General features: G+C 48.4%; 1 protein-coding gene across 1 annotated transcript in view; it reads right to left on the minus strand.

Moving 5' to 3' along the window:
• The window catches only part of PRKN (parkin RBR E3 ubiquitin protein ligase), a 1,219,260-nt gene that overhangs the window by 824,060 nt on the left and 382,234 nt on the right, over positions 1–12,966 (minus strand). The window lies entirely within an intron of this gene.

Below are 12,966 nucleotides of genomic sequence, written 5' to 3' on the forward strand. Positions count from 1 at the left end.
CACATGTGTTCATTCAAAAGCCTGAACTGATCACTGATAGGGTGGCCACTTATGCATTGCCCCCAAAATAGGAAATGCATCACCAAAGAAGAGGCTGAAAGAGGACTCAGACTTGTATAACATTTGCATATGCTAATTGCTATGTACAGATGCAAATTTAGAAATAATAACTATACATTTAAAAACAAATAAAATACATCCCAACATAATGGAGAGCTCAGTCTGCTTCCCAGGTGCTCTTGATGGGCAACTTCAGGACCCTTTGGGCCAGTTCACATGACTGCGGTGTGGTTTACAAGCCACTGTGGCTTGCTAACGACCCTGCACATGCCGGTCAGATTTACATAATTACTCTCACCAGCACAGCTTGTTGTTATGTCCAAACCTGGTGAGGGTTGTTGGCTGGAGCGGTTAACAAACCACCCAGCAACCCTAAAACAGGCCATGGTTCTGGGTGGTTTATTAACCACCCCAACAACCCAGCCTTGCCAGGATCAGACGTCACAACAAGCTGCGCTGGCTTATTACTCACCCTGTGGTCATGCAAAACAGGTCTCTCACTTCTTAGGGTTCTACCTCTTTAAACTGGATTTTAACCAGACAGTCCTTCAGACAGAGGATGCCTTCAGCAGAGCGCAATCCTCTGACAGCCCTTCAAATGGAGAACTGTCCCCTGTAAAGTAGGACACCTGGCTCCCCTAATCACTGAGCATACTGTGCAGAACAGAATTGAGTAAAGAGTCTCTCAACTTCTGTTGAGAACTAGTGTCATGTATTTATGCATTTTTATCCTGCCTTTCATACAACAATTGTCACCCAAAGCACCTCACATCAGTACAACGAATTAAGACAATAAATTTTATTTATTGATCTATGTATTTATTTATTTCATTTCTATACCGCCCAATAGCTAAAGCTGTCTGGGTGGTTCACAAAAATTAAAACCAAACGGCACACAATAAAACATTTTAAAATATATAGAGCATTAAAACCACAATATAACAATGAACCACAACAAAACCTAGCAGCAGTGCAGGAATTTAAAATACAGATTTAAAACAGCAAAGCTAAAAGTCTAGAAAGCTAAAATACTAAAATGCCTGGGAAAATAAAAAGGTCTTCACCTGGCGCCAAAAGGAATACAATGCAGGTGCCAAGCAAACCTCACTAGGGAGCTCATTCCACAGCCAGGGTGCCACAGCAGAAAAAGCCCCCCTCCTAGTAGCCACCTGCCTCACTTCCTTTGGGCAGGGGCTCATGGAGAAGGGCTGCTGGGGATGATCTTAAGGTCCGGGCGGGCACATATGGGAGGAGGAGATCCTTCAGGTAACCTGGCCCCAAGCCGTTAAGGGCTTTAAATGTTAATACCAGCACTTTGAATTGGGCCCGGAAATGGACTGGCAGCCAGTGCAGCTGAAAAAGTACTGGCATAATATAAGCTCGCTGGCCAGTCCCTGTTAACAATCTTGCTGCCCTATTTTGGACCAGCTGAAGTTTCCGGACCATTTTCAATGGCAGCCCCACGTACAACGCATTGCAATAGTCCAGATGAGAAGTTATCGGAGCATGGATAATTGTAGCTAGGCTATCTCTGCCCAGATAAGGGCGTAGTTGGTAAACCAGCCTAAGCTGATAAAAAGTGCTCCATGTCACTGAGTTCACCTGTGCCTCAAGTGACAGTTCTGAATCCAAGAGCACCCACAAACTATGAACGTGATCCTTTAGGGGGAGTGCAACCCCCTCCAGAACAGCTTGAATATTACCTAGCCGGGCAGATGAACCACCCACTAACAGTGCCTCCGTCTTGTCTGGATTGAGTTTCAGTTTATTGGCCCTCATCCAGTCCATTACCATGCCCAGGCACTGATTCAGAACAGCCACTGCCTCACCTGGGTTTGATGAGAAAGAGAGATAGAGCTGGGTATCATCCGCATATTGATGGCACCTCAGCTCACACCTCCGGATAACCTCCCCCAGCGGTTTCATGTAGATGTTAAACAGCATGGGGGATAGAATAGAGCCCTGTGGAACCCCATGGCACAATTGCCATGGCACAGAGCAATAATCCCCCAGCACCACCTTCTGGAGTTGGCCACCCAAGTAGCAGCGGAACCATTGCAGTGCAGTGCATCCAACTCCCAACCCAGACAACCTATCCAGAAGGATACCTTTCACACGTGGGCAAGTCTGCTAGAGCTTCCAAAACCAAAGATGACCTAGCATAGGGCTTCCTGTGGAGGCATGGGGTCTTCACTGTTACGTACTCCACTTCTATGTGGTGGTTCACACACGCACCTGACTAGAATCATCATTCTGTGGTGGAGGGGCTGAGTGTGTGTACTCCTCCCCATGAAATACATAAGGCATTCAGGGAGTTGGAATCTGTGCACCAATGACTTGTGTGGAGGCCCATTTCGCACAAACTTTCACATTAACATGACAGGGGTGGGGAGATTTCATAACTCAGTGTTGCACATGTCTCAATGAAGCACTGAGACACATGTAGCATTGGTGCATACAATGCTTGCAGTAGGAAGGAGCATCATGCCTGCCCCCCATTCACTTACGGGACAATGATCCTCAACCAAGTGCATGTGTAAACCAGACTGTGTCCAGTTCCTGCAACTACCATTTGTCCAAAGGACAAGCATCTTGCCTCACCTTCTTCAGTGCTTTCTGCCACCTCCATTTTTGAGATCCTAAATGTTTTGTGCAAATTAATCTAATCTAATCTAATTGCACAATAGTTGGCATAGTGCTTTAAAGGTCAACACCAACACTTTGAATTGGTATACTATTTCCATATGGATATTTAATTACTTTGAGAAATGGATGCAAACCATATGCCAAGAAAGGGCTATTTAATAAAAGAATGGAATGGTTCCAAGTTATTAACAGACCTGTGACATTACAGTAATTCCAAAATTCATTTTTAAATAATTAATAATATTCTACAGTATTATTACGCCTATATCATTCAAGCAACACGGCTCCTTGAAGAAGTCTCATTTGGCTCAGTTGACCAAATCACACATCCCAGCTATTTAATTTAGTTTTTGAAGTTAACTGGAAAAGAATTGTACAAAGTTGATGATTGGAAACTTTGAATTTCTGTTTGAGGCTGTACTTCTTCAGCCTGAAATTAACAGCTGGTTTCTGATGCACATGGCTAATTTCATTTTCAAGTCCAGATTGTTAATCCCATTTACTTCCAACTGCTGCTGGTTACCTTCCTCCCTGGCTGTCCCGCATCCTTTGCTGACAAAATTTGAATTTTACACACAGTTGCATAAAAACAAATAATTTTCTTCACTGCAATGCCTCTGCATGCCTTTTGAAAACAGAAAGTGAATTCTATAATCTGAAAAGCTGAAGTTTCACTTTAGGACAGGCACAGTTGTTTAAATCATTCACCCATTTGACAAAAATTAAACTCATATAGCCCAAAGACATATGTGCCAGGTAACACTATCTGAGGGGTCTGACACCACCTTTTACACAGGGCCTTGACAGTTCTGACAAAAAATCACCTTTGGATAAGTTGTTTAGCAATGTACGCCCCAAGTGCAGGCCTGTCGCCTCACTGTGTATGTATGTGTGTATGTGCGCATGTGCGTGTATGCGCACACGTGTGCTTGTGTTGTGTCTGTTTTTTCAATCTCACCCATTATCCACTCCTCTTCAAATCTGTAATTCAAAACACTTAGGGCTATCATCATTGAGCTTCTAGCACTATGCCTGTTTAGAGCATGTGAACAGAAGATTCTTTTACTGGTAAACACATGTCATTCATTCATTTCTTTTGTGCCCCGCTTTTCCTCCAATCGGCAGTGTACGTCCACATTCAGAAATGAAGTTCACTGGGCGAGCAAGAGCCAGTCAACGTCTCACAGCCTAACTTACCTCACAAGATAAAATGGGAGTGGGAGAACCATGCTGTCCTGAGCTCAATCCTGGCTCCAGGTTATGGGGGCCTTCAGCAAAATACCCTCTGGTGGCTTACCCCGTGGGATTAGCAGGCCGCTAGAAGGTGCTATTTTAAATGTCCCACAATGTCCTTCATGTAGTGTCACTCCAACCCACCTGCCCAGCATAGGTGTCAGTTCTAGTGAGCCCTGCCAAGGTCCTGGGGCCCTGGCAGCTTCTAACAGTGCCAGGTACTGATGCTCACACTGTCTGTGCTGCTTGGAGGGGCAGGATAAAAATGTAATTGATAATAAATAATAGCCATCAGATCAAGGAAGACAAATATGTGTGGCCCTCCAGATATAGTTCGACTGCAACTCCCATCACCACAGACTACTGGGTATGTTGGGTGGGGCTGATGGGTGTTGAAGTCCGACATCATCTGGAGGACGACAGGTTCCCCATGCCTGGCTTACATGGTTACTATTTTAAAGCAAGTTCAGTGTACATCCTTTATATGGGACCAAGGGGCGGGGAGAAACAGTAGAGGCTTCCCAGGCAAACAAAGACAGCAATGCAAGCATACTTAAACAAAACTCAACCCATCTTATGGTATTTTCAAGAAGGGCTATGATTAACAGATGGGGGTGGGGGGAGCAACAGTGCATCCAGTCATCAGATAGGACCTGGGGTTTGTCAGATCTGGCATGTATGCAGGACTGTAGTACTTAACACCTGACTGCCCACGTAAATGGCTTAAACATAAAGAACACATCTTTTTCCCCCTCTGAGACTTCCCTGATTGAGGCATTGCTCCTCTCTGATGGAGAAATTTAAAGAGGACAAAGAGTTGAGTTTTTCTTTGTTACAGCAAGTGACTATAAGATCTAGTGCCTTTCTAGTGGTGGCACCTCACATTTGGAACTCTCTACTCAAGGAGGTGAAATGTTCTATCTCCCTACTGGCCCATATAAAGGACTTAAAAAACAATCCTTCTTCAGGGAGATTTTGCTCAATGTACTGATGAAGACTTGGTTAACTGCTTTTAAGTCATTCTGGCAGAGGAATGCTGGGAGTTGTAGGACTTTTTTCTGTCTAAGCATGCACACGTTTGCGCCTTAATTAAAAAAATGTTATTGACTTCTCAATTTTATTTTAATAAGGTATTTTGTGTTGTCATGTAATGCTTCAAATTGTTTTAATATTTCCAGTGAATCACTTTTACTAAGAAGTGGTATACAAATCGAATACAACAGGGAGGGAGCTCTCTCTCCAGTATGCCTTTTATGCCTTTTGATTTGGGGAAAGATGAGAATAAATTTGAGGAGAGATTTATATCAGCATAACCCCAACAGTTGTTTTAATCCAATCTTAGATGTGTTGTAGAGCACACCACTAGTCAACATGGTATAAGGAAAATTCTGCAGATGTTCTAAAAGGAAAACAAAAGGACTTCAAAGGGAGCCAAATTATGGTAAACCACACGCAAATTATTAGAAGGGAAGAGAACTATCAAAACCAATCTCAAAGAGCTTTAAATATTTCTTCCCCTGAATAACTCATGTGTGAAACAAAATAAATGCCATAAAGCCTAATGCGGCCTCGATAGAAATCTGGAGCATTACATTTTATATTAAACATAAATTATTCACAAAAATCTGTAACACTTTCTCGTAAGGGTCAGTGATAAATACTTGATACAACATAAAAGCCACAAACATGCTTATAAATTAGTAAGCATATTATGAATGGTATTATAAGCTCTTAATAAACTATAACTGACAGCATTAACGATTCAAAACAAGTGTCATAGAGAAGGACATCTGTATATCAATATATTTGAGATGCACACTAGATATAGAGATAGAGATGCATTTATACGGCAGCACAGAGAGACATGAGCATTGGGCTTTTTGGTCCTTCGCCGTTTTTGTGAACAAATACTAAGAGTTCAACTAGAAGAACTCAAGGGTCCCCAATCACTTTGGACCTGTGGGCACATGTGCAAATTTGAGAAACTGCTGTGGGCACCACCACAAAATGGCTCCCAAGAAGGATGTGGCTAGCTATATAATGGCTGCTGTGGAGGCCTGCCTAATCAAACGTAAGCTGGGGGAGGGAGAGAAACAGTGAGACTAGTGGCTGGAAGGGAGGAGGAAACAGCAAGGCAAAGTGGTAGGGGTAGAGAAAGAGCAAGGCTAGAGGCTAAGAGGGGGAGAAACAGTGAGCTAATGTGGTGGTGGGGGATAGAAATAGTGAGGCTAGAAAGGGAAAGAATGAAGACTGCCCTAACATTTTCCATGGCTTTTATAAAAATTAAAAAAAAAATGTGAAGGGGGCAGGGAGTAGAGACCTTTGTGGGTGCCCTTGGAGGTGGCCGCAGGTGCTACGCTATGGCACCCACAGGTGCTGTGTTCAGCACTCCTGATAGGGAAATATGGCACAGGAATGGGTGAGCGAGCGTATAATGAGTGGAGTCAAGGGAGTTGGATCAATTGTTGGTACAAAACCTAGAGTATGTATTATTATTGTTATTGTTATTATATTTATATCCCTCCTTTTTCCCAATACTGGGACTCAAGGCAGCTTTACAACATTAAAACTTGTTCAATTAAAACCTATAAATAGAAGTATACAAAAGTTAAAAATACAATTACATCATCAATAGTATTAAAACTGTATAAAATATAAAAACGTTAAAAGACAACAAGAAATATAGTATCCATCCATCATATTCTCACAGGTCCAGACTAGCTATCCCCAAAGGCCTGCCGGAAGAAAAAAGTGTTTACATGCCTGCGAAAACATATCAAGGACGGTGCCACTCTCGCCTTCCTGGGAAGGGAGTTCCAGAGCCTTGGGGCAGCCACTGAGAAGGCCCTCTCCCACGTTCCCACCAGATGTGCCTGTGATGGCGGCGGGATGGCAAGAAGGGCCTTCCTTGAAGATCTCCAGGCATGAGTAGGCTCATCAGGGAGAATACGGGCTTTCAGATAACCTGGACTGGAGTCATATAGGGCTTTATAGGACATGCTAGGGATGTACGAAAGTCACTTACCTTTACCAAATTTGATTTGCGGTGGGGGGAGGCACTCCGTCCCTCCCCCCGAAATTCTGGCTGGGGGGGAAGCATCCCGTCCCTCCCCCCCCAAATTCTGGCCGGGGGGGAGGCGCCCCTTCCCTCCCGCCACGAATCCTGCTGGCCGGGTCTGCAAATGGCGGTGGCCATAGCCGCCGCCGTTTGCGTCGCTGCAGTCAGCCGTGATAGTCAGTCCTGCAGTCAGCCCTGCAGTCAGCCGTGTCAGCCCTGCAGTCAGCTGCAGTCAGCCCTGCAGTCAGCCGTGATAGTCAGCCGTGCAGTCAGCCCTGCAGTCAGCTGTGAAAAAAAAAACACAGCGCGTACGCAAATGCTATTTGCGTTCCCCTTATTTTCGCCGTAGTCTACGTAAACGTTTACGTAGACTAGACATGCCAAAATAAGGAACGGGTTTTGTTTTTTTTTTTAACTCAGCCGTGATACGCTACGTAAACATCTACGTAGCCTATCACGGTATTTTTTTAAAATCTAGCCGTGATAGGCTACGTAAATCTTTACGTAGCCTATCACTTTTTTTTTAAACTTGGAAATGGCGGCGGCAGCAGCCGGTTGGAAGACCGGCCGCCGCAGCCACTGCCGCCGAACCGCCGCTGCCAGGGAGATTCGCCCAAGGTAAGTCCCGTCCCGGGGGTGGGCGGAGAGGTGGCAGACCGTTTCGCCAGAGATTTCGGGGGGCCGAATGCACTGGCATTCGGCCTCCCCAAGATTCGTGGCGAAATTCTCTGACATCCCTAGACATGACCAGCACTTTGAATTGTGCCCGGAAACAGACTGGGAGCCAGTGGAGCTGTTTTAGCAGGGGAGTTGTGTGCTCCCCGTAGCCAGCCCCAGTCAGCAGTCTGGCAGCAGCTCTTTGAATGAGCTGAAGTTTCTGAACTAGGGATGGCGGAGAATTTCTCCCCGAATCTTCGGGAGGCTGAGCGCCGAGGCATTCGGCTCCGCAAAAGCGTTGGGGAAATTCTCCGCCATCCCCCCATCCCCCCCCGGGATGGGACTTACCTTCAGCGAATGTCCCTCTCGGCGGCGGGTTTGTCCAGAGGCAGTTCGGCGGCGGTTTGTCGGGGGCGGGGGCGGCGGCCGGTCTCCCGACCGGCTGCCGCCGCTGCCATTACAAAATAAAAAAGTAAGTAAAAAAACACACACACCCGTGATAGGCTACATGACGATTTACATAGCCTATCACGTTTAGATTTCCAAAGTCAGCCATGATAGGCTACGTAAATCGTCACGTAGCCTATCACGGGTGACTTAAAAAAAAAAAGAAGTGTGTACGCAAATGGCAGCCCCCATAGGGAGCCGCCATTCGCGTTCCTTATTTGGTCGCTGTAGTCTACATAAATCTTTACGTAGACTAGACGTGCCAAAATAAGGAACGCAAATGGCGGCGCCCATGGGCCGCCGCCATTTGCGTACGCGCTTTCCCCCCCCCAAAGTCACCCGTGATAGGCTACGTGACGATTAACGTAGCCTATCACGGCTGACTTTGGAAATCTAGCCGTGATAGGCTACGTTAATCGGTACGTAGCCTTTCATGGGTTTTTGTTTTTGTTTTACTTTTTCTTTCGCGGCCGGGGAGACGGGGCGCTTCTCCCAGGCCTGAATTTCGGCCGGGCGAGGCGGGAGGCCTCCCCCCCCTCGCCTGAACTTTGGGGGGAGAAGAGAAGCGCCTCCCCCCCACCGCGAATCACCCCTGTGAAAAGGTAAGTGACTTTCGTACATCCCTATGCTGAACACGCTTCAGAGGCAGCCCCACGCACAGCGTGTTACAGTAATCCAAATGGGATGTAACTAAGGCTTGTGTTACTGTGGCCAAGTCAGACATCTCAAGGAATGGGCGCAGCTGGTGCAGTAGCTTTCGCTGTGCAAATGCACTCCTGGCCACCACTGAGACCTGCGCATCCAGGCTCAGGGCTGAATCCAGAAGTACACCCAAGCTGCGAACCCGTGTCTTCAGGGGGAGTGTGGCCCCATCCAGCACAAGCTGAATCCCTATTCCCTGATCTACCTTTCGACTGACCAGGTGCACCTCTGTCTTGTCTGGATTAAGTAGGGATGTACGAAAATAACTTACCTTTCCACGGATCAGGTTCGTGGGGGGGGGAGGCGTTCCGTCCCTCCCCCTGGAATCCTCGACAGGGGGAGGCGATCCGGTCCTCCCCCCCGGAATCCTCGACGGCTGGCTGTGCTCCGCGGCGGCTCCGCAGAGCAGCCGGCCAGGCCCAGCAGGCCAGGGCCCTCTGCAGCCGGATTTCCGGCCGCGGAGGGCTCTGGGTAAAAAAACCTCAACCAAACAAATGCGTATGCAAACGGCGGCGGCTACGGCTGCCGCCACTTGCGTTCCTTAATTTTCTTCGTCTTAGTCTACGTCAATATTTATGTAGACTAAGACGAAGAAAAGAAAGGGGAACGCAAATAGCGTAGTGGGCACTATTTGCGTTCCCCTTTCTTTTCTTCGTCTTAGTCTACGTAAATATTGACGTAGACTAAGACGAAGAAAAATAAGGAACGCAAATGGTGGTGGCCGTGGCCGCCGCCATTTGCATACACGTTTTGTTTTGTTTTTTTACCCAGATGTGATAGGCTACGTAAGTCTTTACATAGCCTATCACGTCTATGGGGGAAAAAAACAAAACAAAACACAGACTGCAAATGGTGGTGGCGGCAGCCAGTCGGAAGTCCAGCCGCCACCACTGCCGAAGCTGCCGCTGGAGCTGCCGCCGTCCGGAACATCCGCCCCACGTAAGTCTCATCCCGGGGGGATCCACGGGATTTCAGGGGGCCGAACGCACTGGCATTCGGCCTCACCGAGATCCGTCGCAGAATTCTCTGACATCCCTAGGATCAAGCTTCCATTTGTTTGCCCTCATCCAGTCCACTACTGCTGACAGACACCCCCCGCAGATACCCCCGGGACGAGATGTACATGGGGCGGATGTTCTGGATGGCAGTGGCTCCAGCGGCGGCTTCGGCGGCGGCTGGTCTGCCAACCGGCCGCCACCACCATTTGCAGTCTGTGTTCCCCCCCCCATTTGTGATAGGCTACCTAAAGACTTACGTAGCCTATCACGTCTGGGTTAAAAAAAAAAAAAACGTGTACGCAAATGGCGGCGGCTACAGCCACCGCTATTTGCGTTCCTTATTTTTGGCCGTCTTTTGTTGTTGTTGTTGTTCAGTCGTTCAGTCGGGCCGACTCTTCGTGACCCCATGGACCATAGCACGCCAGGCCTTCCTGTCCTGCGCTCTCTCCCGGAGCGTGCTCAAGTTCATATTCATTGCATCGGTGATGCTATCTAGCCATCTCATCCTCTGCCGTCCCCTTCTCCTTTCGCCTTCAGTCTTTCCCAGCATCAGGGTCTTTTCCAGAGAGTTTTCTCTTTTCCAGAGAGTCTTCTCTTCACATTGGCCGTCTTAGTCTACGTAAATATTTACATAGACTAAGACGGCGAAAATAAGGGGGAACGCAAATGGCGTAGTGGATGCTATTTGCGTTACCCCTTATTTTCGCTGTCTTAGTCTACATAAATATTTACGTAGAGTAAGACGGTGAAAATAAAGCGCCTCCCCCCCTCCCCAGTGGAACCCGGTGGAGCCAGGTAAGCGGGGTTTCGTACACCCCTAGAATTAGATGGAAAGGAAAAGTAGAGTTGGGTGTCATCAGTGTACTGGTGACACCGAACACCAAAACTCCAGACAACCTCTCCCAGTGGTTTCATGCATATGTTAAATGGCATGGGGGACAAAACAGAACCCTGAGGGACTTCACAAGCCAATGGCCAGGGAGTCAAACTGAAGTCCCCCAGCACCACCTTCTGGGTCTGCCCCTCCAAGAAGGAATGGAGCCAATGTAAAACAATGCCTCCAAGTCCCATCCCAGCAAGGCAGCCCAGAAGGATACCATGGTTGATGGTATCGAAAGCCACTTAGGGATGGTGGAGAATTTCTCCCCGAAACTTCGGGGGGCCGAGCGCCAACGTGTTCGGCCCCCTGAACAAGTTTCGGGGAGAAATCCTCTGCACCCCCCCGCCCCCCGCACCCCCCCCGGGACGGGACTTACCTTCACCGAATGTCCCTCCCGGTGGCTGGTCCGGCCGGCGGTTCGGCGGGTGTTCGAGCAAGGCGGGAGCGGCAGCCGGTCTTTCGACCAGCTGCCGCCGCCACCATTGCAATGAAAGAAAAAAAAAATGCCCCCTGATAGGCTACGTGACGATTCACGTAGCCTATCACGGCTAGATCTGCAAAGTCAGCCGTGATAGGCTACGTGAATCGTCACGTAGCCTATCACGGGTGACTTTAAAAAACAAAAAACAAAAGAGTGTACGGATAATGGCGGCCCCCATAGGGAGCCGCCATTCCCGTTCCTTATTTGGTCGCTGTAGTCTACGTAAATGTTTACGTAGACTACGGCGAAAATAAGGGCAACGCTATTTGCGTTGCCCTTATTTTCGCCGTAGTCTACATAAACATTTACGTAGACTACAGCGACTAAATAAGGAACGCGAATGGCGGCTCCCTATGGGGGCCGCCATTCGCGTACGTGCTTTTTTTTTTTTTAAAGTCACCCGTGATAGGCTACGTGACAATTCACGTCGCCTATCACGGCTGACTTTGCAGATCTAGCCGTGATAGGCTACGTGAATCGTCACGTAGCCTATCAGGTGGCGTTTTTTGTTTTTTGTTTTACTTTCGCGTTCGCGGCCGGGCGAGTCGAGGCGCCTCCTCCCCGGCCTGAATTTCGGCCGGGCGAGGCGGGAAGCCTCCCCCCCGGCCTGAATTTCAGCCGGGCGAGGCAGGAAGCCTCCCTCCCCGGCCTGAACTTCGCAGGGGGAGCAGCGAAGCGCCTAACCCCCACCGCGAACGGCCTTCAACGACAGGTAAGTGACTTTCGTCCACCCCTAAAGCCACTGAGAGGTCCAGCAGAACCAATAGGGACACACTCCCCCTGTCTAGTTCCCGGCGTAGGTCATCCATCAAGGCAACCAAAGCGGTTTCTGTCCCATAACCAGGTCTGAAGTCAGATTGAAATGGATCTAGATAATCTGTCTTATCCACGAATCCCTGGAGTTGGGAGGCCACCATGCACTCCAATATCTTGCCCAGAAATGGAATATTGGAGACTGGTTGATAATTATCCAATATGGTGGGGTTCAGGGAGGGCTTTTTAAACAAAGGTCTCACCACTGCCTCCTTCAGGCAGGCTGGAACTCTGCTTTGCCAAAGGGAGGCATTAACCACTCCCCTTACCCACTCAGGCAGTCCACCTCTGGCTGCTTTTATGAGTCAGGAAGGGCAAGGATCTAGAACACATGTGGCAGCTCTCACCACTCCCAGAATCCTGTCCACAGCCTCAGGCTGTACAAATTGACAAGTATCCAACAACACTGGACAAGCAGGGGCCACAATTACATCCACTGAGTCTGTATCAACTATAGCGTCCAAGTCAGAGCGGATCCCAGCGATTTTGTCTGCAAAGTGCTGAGCAAATTGTTCACAGTGGGCTGTTGAGAGGTTTAAATTATCCTAGGCATGGCAGAGGATTCCGCCACGGATCTCGGTGAGGCCAAATGCCAGCACATTCGGCCCCCTGAAATCCATGGTGGAACGAAGCCCCCCGCCCCCCCACCCTGCGAAATGGGCCCGGAACGGAGCCTACCTTGGTCAGCTGTTCCGATGCTCCTTGAATGGCAGCCGCGTCTGCAGCCGCCATTCCCGTCTTTCGAATGGCCATGATAGGCTAACGCAGGGACACCACTTGCGTCCCTGCGGAGGCTGTGATAGGCTACGTAAATATTTACGTAGCCTATCACAGCTAAAAAAGGGAACGCAAATGGTGGCCGCCGTAGCTGCCGCCATTTGCGTTCCTTTTTTTTTTTGCCATGATAGGCTACGTAAATATTTACGTAGCCTATCATGGTGAAAAAGGGAACACAAATGGCATAGGGGACGCCATTTGCGTCCCTGCTTTA

The sequence above is a fragment of the Heloderma suspectum genome, chromosome 1 (genome assembly GCF_057233095.1).
Source record: "Heloderma suspectum isolate Gila_16-S chromosome 1, 16-S_ref, whole genome shotgun sequence".
Classification (NCBI taxonomy): Eukaryota; Metazoa; Chordata; class Lepidosauria; order Squamata; family Helodermatidae; genus Heloderma; species Heloderma suspectum.